At 44.0% G+C, this 7,476-nt stretch overlaps 1 non-coding gene across 1 annotated transcript; it reads right to left on the bottom strand.

Moving 5' to 3' along the window:
• Positions 1 to 3,246: 3,246 nt before the first annotated feature.
• LOC132211586 (small nucleolar RNA SNORA73 family) lies at positions 3,247 to 3,450 on the bottom strand. Its single transcript, XR_009447494.1, has one exon. It is a non-coding gene; the product is annotated as a small nucleolar RNA SNORA73 family (small nucleolar RNA).
• Positions 3,451 to 7,476: the final 4,026 nt, after the last annotated feature.

The raw sequence follows: 7,476 nt of genomic DNA, 5'->3' as shown, positions 1-7,476 counted from the left end.
CAATAAAGAGAGAGAGCCCTAGCCGGTTTGGCTCAGTGGATAGAGCATCGGCCTGCGGACTCAGGGGTCCCGGGTTCGATTCCGGTCAAGGGCATGTACATTGGTTATGGGAACATACCCAGTAGGGAGTGTGCAGGAGGTGGCTGATCGATGTTTCTCTCTCATCGATGTTTCTGACTCTCTATCCCTCTTCCCTCCTCTCTGTAAAAAAAATCAATAAAATATATTTTAAAAAATAAAAATAAAAATAAATAAAGAGAATCATAGACTGGCTGCCTCCCACATGCTCCCCACTGGGGATGGAGAATGCAACCCAGGCATGTGAATCAATCCCATGACCTCCTGGTTCATAGGTTGATGCTCAACCACTGAGCCACACTGGCCAGGCTCTTTGAACTTTTTATATGATTTTTTTTTTACAATTTTCAAGATATAGTTGGACATTCTTTTGTTATAAAAATTTATGACTTAAGGAGAGTCACTTTCTCCCTATATTGCTATCACTTTTACTTCAGGTAATTCCAGTTTTTAGAGCACATGCATCTTTCTATGTTTGTAAGTAGTGAAGATATTAACTCAGTGTTATGGAAGCTCCTCAGAAAAACCGTCTTGGGCCTGACACCCCTCACACCTACATGTAATTATTTTCTTTTTCATGTTGAGAGCAGGACTAACAGCCAGGGACAACTGCTTTGAGTCCCTGTGCCCTTTTCAAATTGTGATGGTGCTATTCCTTATTGGGAGAGAATCTGAAGCATCTTTAAATCCCCTGCTTGCATCCCCGTGGGTTAGAAATTCTATTTGCTTTTGTTCTTGATATAGTTGCCTATAAAAATACATTGAGAGGATGTTTTCTGTGTATCTCAAATAAGATGAAGAACATTGTTGTGATTAAATGTTGCCATAAACTCACCATTTTTACCCTAGAAAAGATTACAAAAGGAAGACAAGCCCCTCTCCCTGCTCCCCTCAACCTTTGCTGATAAGAGCTCAGCTGTCCCCACAGGTGCCCATGCTGTGGGCTGTGGGCAAAACCCATCAGGAACCACTCACAGCAGTTCTGAGCCTAGAACCATGAGGACAATAAAAGAATCCTGCCTCAGCGGACGCCTGAATGCATGGTGGGTAATGTCTGGATATTGCTATGCTGTTTATTTGCTAAGGAATTAAAGAGACATGAACCCTGTTAATCAGTTGTTGTTGCTTCCATCCTTTTTCTCTATCCCATTGCAATAAAAAGAATCAGGGCGTGCGCCTGTCCAAGAGGGTAAGCAAACCAAAGTTGGGTAGTCCTTGAAACTCCATTATGAAATATTAAGGCAAGCTGGAGTTACCAATTGTTTCAAAACTGTATTTTTTCCATCCTGTACATAACTCTGATATTTTAGATGGGACATGGCCTTATGTTGACACCATATAAATCTTGCCATTAAAGATCTGTACTGTATATTGCATGATTCCATTTACAAGAAATGCCTAGCATAGGCAAATCCATAGAAAAAGAAAGCAGACTATGTTTGTTAGAGGATGGAGGGGAGAATGGGGAGCGATTACTTAATGGGTATGGGGTTTCTTATAGGGATGATACAAATATCCTGGAATAGTAATGATGGTTGCACAACATTGCAAATATACTAAAACTCACAGAATTGTACACTTTGAAATAGTTTAAATGGTGATTTTTTAAAATGTTATGGGGATTTTATCTTAAAAAAATTTTTTTTTTAGCCCTAGCTGGTTTGGCTCTGTGGATAGAGCGTTGGCCTGTAGACTGAAGGGTCCCAGGTTCGATTCCAGCCAAGGGCACATGCCTGGGTTGCAGGCTTGATCCCCGAGGGGGGTAGGGGGCGGTATGCAGGAGGCAGCTGATCAATGATTCTCTCTCATCATTGATGTTTCAATCTCCCTCTCCCTTCCTCTCTGAAATCAATTTAAAATTTTAAATTTTAATCTGCCTTGTTCTGCTCCAATATCTTAAATTTAGTATTGTCAAATCTAATGGAAATATAAAGCAACAACTTATATAAAGCTAAAGAAGACTAATGTTAATAAAAGATGAGTTGGCTCTGGCCAATGTGGCTCAGTTGGTTGGTTGTGCCCCCACGCACTAAAAGATTGCTGGTTCGGCCAAACCGGTTTGGCTCAGTGGATAGAGTGTTGGCCTGCGGACTGAAAGGTCCCAGGTTCAATTCCAGTCAAGGGTATGTACCTTGGTTGCGGGCACATCCCCAGTGGGAGGTGTGCAGGAGGCAGCTGGTTGATGTTTCTCTCTCATTGATGTTTCTAACTCTCTATCCCTCTCCCTTCCTCTCTGTAAAAAAAAAAAAAAAAATCAATAAAATATATTTAAAAAAAAAAAAAAGATTGCTGGTTCGATTCCAGGTCAGGGCACATGCCCAGGTTGCCAGCTCAATCCCCAGTAGAGGGCACGCAGGAGCAGCCAATCGGTGTTTTGTTCTCACATGAATGTTTCTCTCTCTCCCTCTCCCTTCTCTCTAAAAATCAGTAAGAATACTTTTAAAAAGAAAAGATGAGTTGACCAAAACAGAGAAGGGAGGAAATGGGAAATGTGTATGTTTGGGGACCCTACCTGCATTTAGAGACTGCTGAACGGGGAAAATTCCTGACCATGTTTCTAGCATGATTGTGCTGCCACCTGGTGGTTTTGAATCACCAAACCATACATTTACTAGTATGGCTGCCTTCTCTTGCCTGTTCTTCCCTCCAAGCTTGCCCTCTTCTGGTTGTAAAGGATTTGCAAAATGGATTATTGGATAAGATTTGAAAATCCAAGTGAGTCATGGCATTAAGATCTACCAGGCTCCCAAATAACTGAGCAACATACTAATGCAGAGAAGTGGCAGAGGCAGAATTTCAGGTGCATCCCATTCGCTCCATCAAATAAATACGTAACACTTTGAAATACAGTGGGACCTTCACTTACGAGTTTAATTCATTCCATGACGGAGCTCGTAACTCAAATTACTCATATGTCAAATCTTAAAGTGAACGAGTGAGACACGTGATGCGTGGCTGATGTTGTGGTGTTCACTGTGACGTTCGCTGGGCCAGCTAGCAGTGGGGTACCTGAAGTTGGCTCGTAACCTGAATTTTACCTCACAACTCAAAGCAAAAAATCTGCCGAGAGACCGCTTGTATCTCGAAAAACTTGTTAGTCAGGACACTCGTAAGTCAAGGCCCCACTGTAGATTATTTTTTTTTTAACACTTTTTTTTTTTTTTTACTAGATGTTTCCTGCATGGTTTGTCTCCTCAGTCATTGTCCACAGGACTCTGAGAAGTTGTAGGAATATGCAGGCGCAGACTCAAGGCCCAGCTTTCTCTCCAACGTTGTGGAAAGGGACTGTACATCATGGGGCAGAACCCTATGCTCCCCTACACCACCTGGGCAGAGCCCGGGGAGAGTGACCTCCCAGGGTATCCACGTTGGGACCCACTGTAGTTTAAATGGTGTTAGACTTTGAGTATATTTCCTGTGTCTAAGCACACACCCAAGAGTTAGGAGAATTGGCTAAGACTTTCACAAGGTTCCATTGCATCGATGGCAACCCCCACCCACGTGTGGGCTCCCATGGTGTGGGGCAGAGCCTTCAGAAGGATGAGGAGTCTCCCCTGCCTTGACCCGTGTTTGTGGGTGGCACCATGACTCTGAGTCCTAACCAGTACTACAGGGGCACCCTCACTCAGTTATGACTCCTTACAAAGGCAGTGGTCCTTCTGTCACTGCATACGTGGCTATCGTCACACCTCGGCCCTTGACCCTATGGGATATTGTGGGTCTCACCCCTGGCACATGAAAGCAGAAGATTTAATGACCTGATAAAAAGGGCCCGAACACCTAAGTGCCCTAACACCAGAGGAAGTTAGCAAGCTCCTCACTAGATATAACACACCCATAGCAGCAGCCTTGCCCACTGCTCAGCCAGGCATGCCAACATGCCAAAGCATTGCTCTACACTCTCAGGGCTCTAGGGGGTCATCCTCAATGGTCCTGACACCATTGTGCTAGTGGAAGCTGACCCTGGCCCTAGAGAGTTCGGTTGGGACACCTTGGGAAATGAAACAGCCACATACTGGCTGCCAGGAACATACATCCATTGGAAATCTTTCCGGTAACAACTCAGAAAGTCAAATAAGTGGAGGGATAATAGAGAGTTAGAAACTGAAACATGAAAATGTTATGTCTGGAGATTTAAAATATTTTTTAAAAACCTTGTAGAGCAGGAGGGAAAAAAGGGGCTGAGTGACTGCTTCAGCGTTTAACACTGGCTCTGAGCTTACTGTTCACCACCATGAAAAAGGCACAACTAGCTGTATTTCCAAAGACACGCCCCCCTCCAAAAAAAAAATGCATAACCTTTTAAAAGGCCACCAGGTATATATTCTGACCCAGAGCTCACCTCCCTCTGCATTAAATGGTATCAATGGAAGTGATGCTTAAGTGAATTGCTCCCTTCTTGTACCATGCCTCAAATTATATCCCAGGCAGAACGGCCCTCCCAATAGAGCCAAAATCACATTCATCTGACTGGCAGGTTTGTGCCCTAATGAACTTACTGTAGTTTTAATGGTGATCTCTGGATTGTAAAACTGCTGTCCACAAAAACGTCCCTATAATTAGCCAATCAATGTACTTAGAATCTGTACAAATTGTGGACAGAGTCCCCACAAAGCTCAGTGGTGATATTGCACGCTCCTTTGCAAGGTGCATCCCTGAGGATCGGATGGAGCTCACTGAGATTTGCTCAATTAGCAGTAGAGCCCATCCTTGTAGGTCCACCCTGAGCCAGGCATCTAGCCTCTATTCTCAGAACCTGACACCAGCCAGCCCTACCCTTCCTGGATCTCCACCCGGAAAAGCACCCTTCCCTGGACTGGCCCCCACTACCCTGAGCACACCAACACTTCAGACGACATGGCACCAACCCAAAAGAGAGCTCACCACTGGAGATGGCTCTACCTCAGATGGCGAGGCCACACCCAAGAGAAAGATGAGGAAGGCAATGTGCCCTCAACTTCACTGTATGTTGAAACTGGACATTGAGACTTTCCCCTCTCAGATGACCTCAACACCAGGAGGGAAATGACCATGGTGACTATTAACCTCAGAGTTGAGTTGCAAAAATGCCTCCAGTTAATTGACCCTGAAAACCCATAGCATACTATTCTTCTGAAATCACTAACTGCTTGCCTCAAAACCTTGCTAAACTCTGAGTAAGTCCCCCTGGTAACATTTCACCTTTAGGGCAAGCCAAACAACATATTCTAACCACACTGGCCACAATACAGCATTTCTCTGCAACAACTGCTTAGCCCATGGTTAGGGCCCTCTTGGTGCTGTGATCACTGCTCACTGAACTAGATTACAACTTGTTTTCTACCCATCTCATCCATGATAGTCTCTATTCCTCCAGTCATTCCCATCACAACGGCCAGCACCTCCTCCACACGGGAAATTGCCGCCTCCACACCTCGCCATATCTTATCCATAAGTCCCTCCCCCTTGTATGCCATGACCCTACTCCACACCTCAATCAAGTGGGCCAGATCTGACACAACTATATTCATACAAACCTCCAAGACAGCATGTGGGAAACCACTTATTGTCTTCACTAGCAGAGAGGTGTAAACAGAGAACCTGGAAGGCTGGTGACCTTTGAAGCCCTAGCAAAGGTCAGAGCTGTGCACCACCTCTGTTAATCCAGATAATGGTAGCTGAAGCAACCTCCCCACCTTTACTTATGTAAATCCTTATTGATAAGATAGTCATGTAAATCCTTATTGATAAAATAGTCTGTATGTCACTGGAACCTCCCTACCTAAGGGCTATGGGTGTATCTCATACCAATAAAAGCTTGGTGAGGCCTGAGCACCAGTGGAAGTCCTTCCCCTTGAGTTGGACCTACCTGCCTGGCCCCCCATTATTTCCAAATTACCTCTTCTCTCTTCTCTTTCATTTGTGTGTGGCTCCTTTTCCAGATCCTGAACCCTGAATCACACTGGACGTGGAGGGAAACATTTACAACAGCAGCAGCCCAAGCCTTGCAAGTAAATGATGTTGGATCTGTCCCACACAGGGTCAGACCTAAAGCCCCTGTCACCATCTATCCCACAGTTCTTCCTAGTGATCAGCTAATTTGTGCTAATTTCCTCCAAAACACCACAAGCCTCAGTTAGGCTGAGCCAAAATGTTAATCTAGACCCCAAACAGGGTAGCCTGTTATAACTTTACAATACATATTTAACATCTCAGAGACAGTAGTTTTAAGGACAATCTATATAATAAAAGGCTAATATGCAAATTGTCCTCTTGAACAGGAGTTCGACCAGGTGGCGGGCCGGCCAGTCAACCTCCCATGGCCCCTCCCCCAGCTGGCCTGGCCCCATTGGCCTGGTGCGGGCCACCAGCCGGACCCCACCCGTGTGCGAATTCATGCACCGGGCCTCTAGTAATTATTTAAATGGACAAGTTCTATTTTTCCTCTTATTTTGCAATCATTTTGATTAATTCCCCACTGGTATTTTCTAAAGACTACCTGCTTGGCCACATTGGCTCAGTGGTTGAGCATCCACCTATGAACCAGGAGATCACAGTTCGATTCCTGGTCAGGGCACATGCCTGGGTTGTGGGCTCAATTCCTAATCATGCAGGAGGCAGTCAATCAATGATTCTCTCTCATCATTGATGTTTCTCTCTCTCTGTCTCTCTCTCTCTCTCTCTCTCTCTGTCTCCCTTCGTCTCTGAAATCTATAAAAATATATTTTTTAAAAAATAAAGGCTACCAACTATCCTGGAACACAAAAGGCTGGCCCTCCCCCTGTATACATACCCCTGCCCCATAATGATAAATCATGTCTCATTCAAATTCTATTGTGGACCTGACTCAAGAAGCCAGGAGAAGTCTACATGTCCCTGCCCAGTCGGCAAGCTATCCAGGGAGATGATCCCTAGTACTACACAGTTACATTATGTACCTTCAGATAAGATGCAGTGAGAAGAATACATCACTTCTGTGACATTCTTGCCAAAGTTCATAACCTGAATTTAATCAGGAGAAACATTTGACAAACCCAAATTAAATATGTCTACAAAACAACTGGCCAGTACTCTTCAAAAGTTTCAAGGCCATAAAAGACAAAGACTGGAGATGAAAGACAATAACTGAGGAACTATCCAGATTAAAGAGAGACAACAATTAAATGCAATGTGTAATCCTGGATTGGATCCTAGCCCAGAAAAGGGACATTAGTAGAACAATTTATGAAATTTTAATAAAGTCTGCAGATTAGTTACTAGTGTGTCAGTTTTCTGTTCTTGATGATTATGCTGTTAAAATGTAAGACATTAATACTTGGGGGAGCAGGGTGAAGAAATTTCTTTGTACTATTTTAAAACCTTTTTTTTAATAAGCTCAAAATGATTGCAAAATGAAGAGGAAAAATAGAACTTGTCCAT

Source organism: Myotis daubentonii, chromosome 10, assembly GCF_963259705.1.
Source record: "Myotis daubentonii chromosome 10, mMyoDau2.1, whole genome shotgun sequence".
NCBI classification, from domain to species: domain Eukaryota; kingdom Metazoa; phylum Chordata; class Mammalia; order Chiroptera; family Vespertilionidae; genus Myotis; species Myotis daubentonii.
This window is presented reverse-complemented; position numbering and strand designations above follow the sequence as displayed.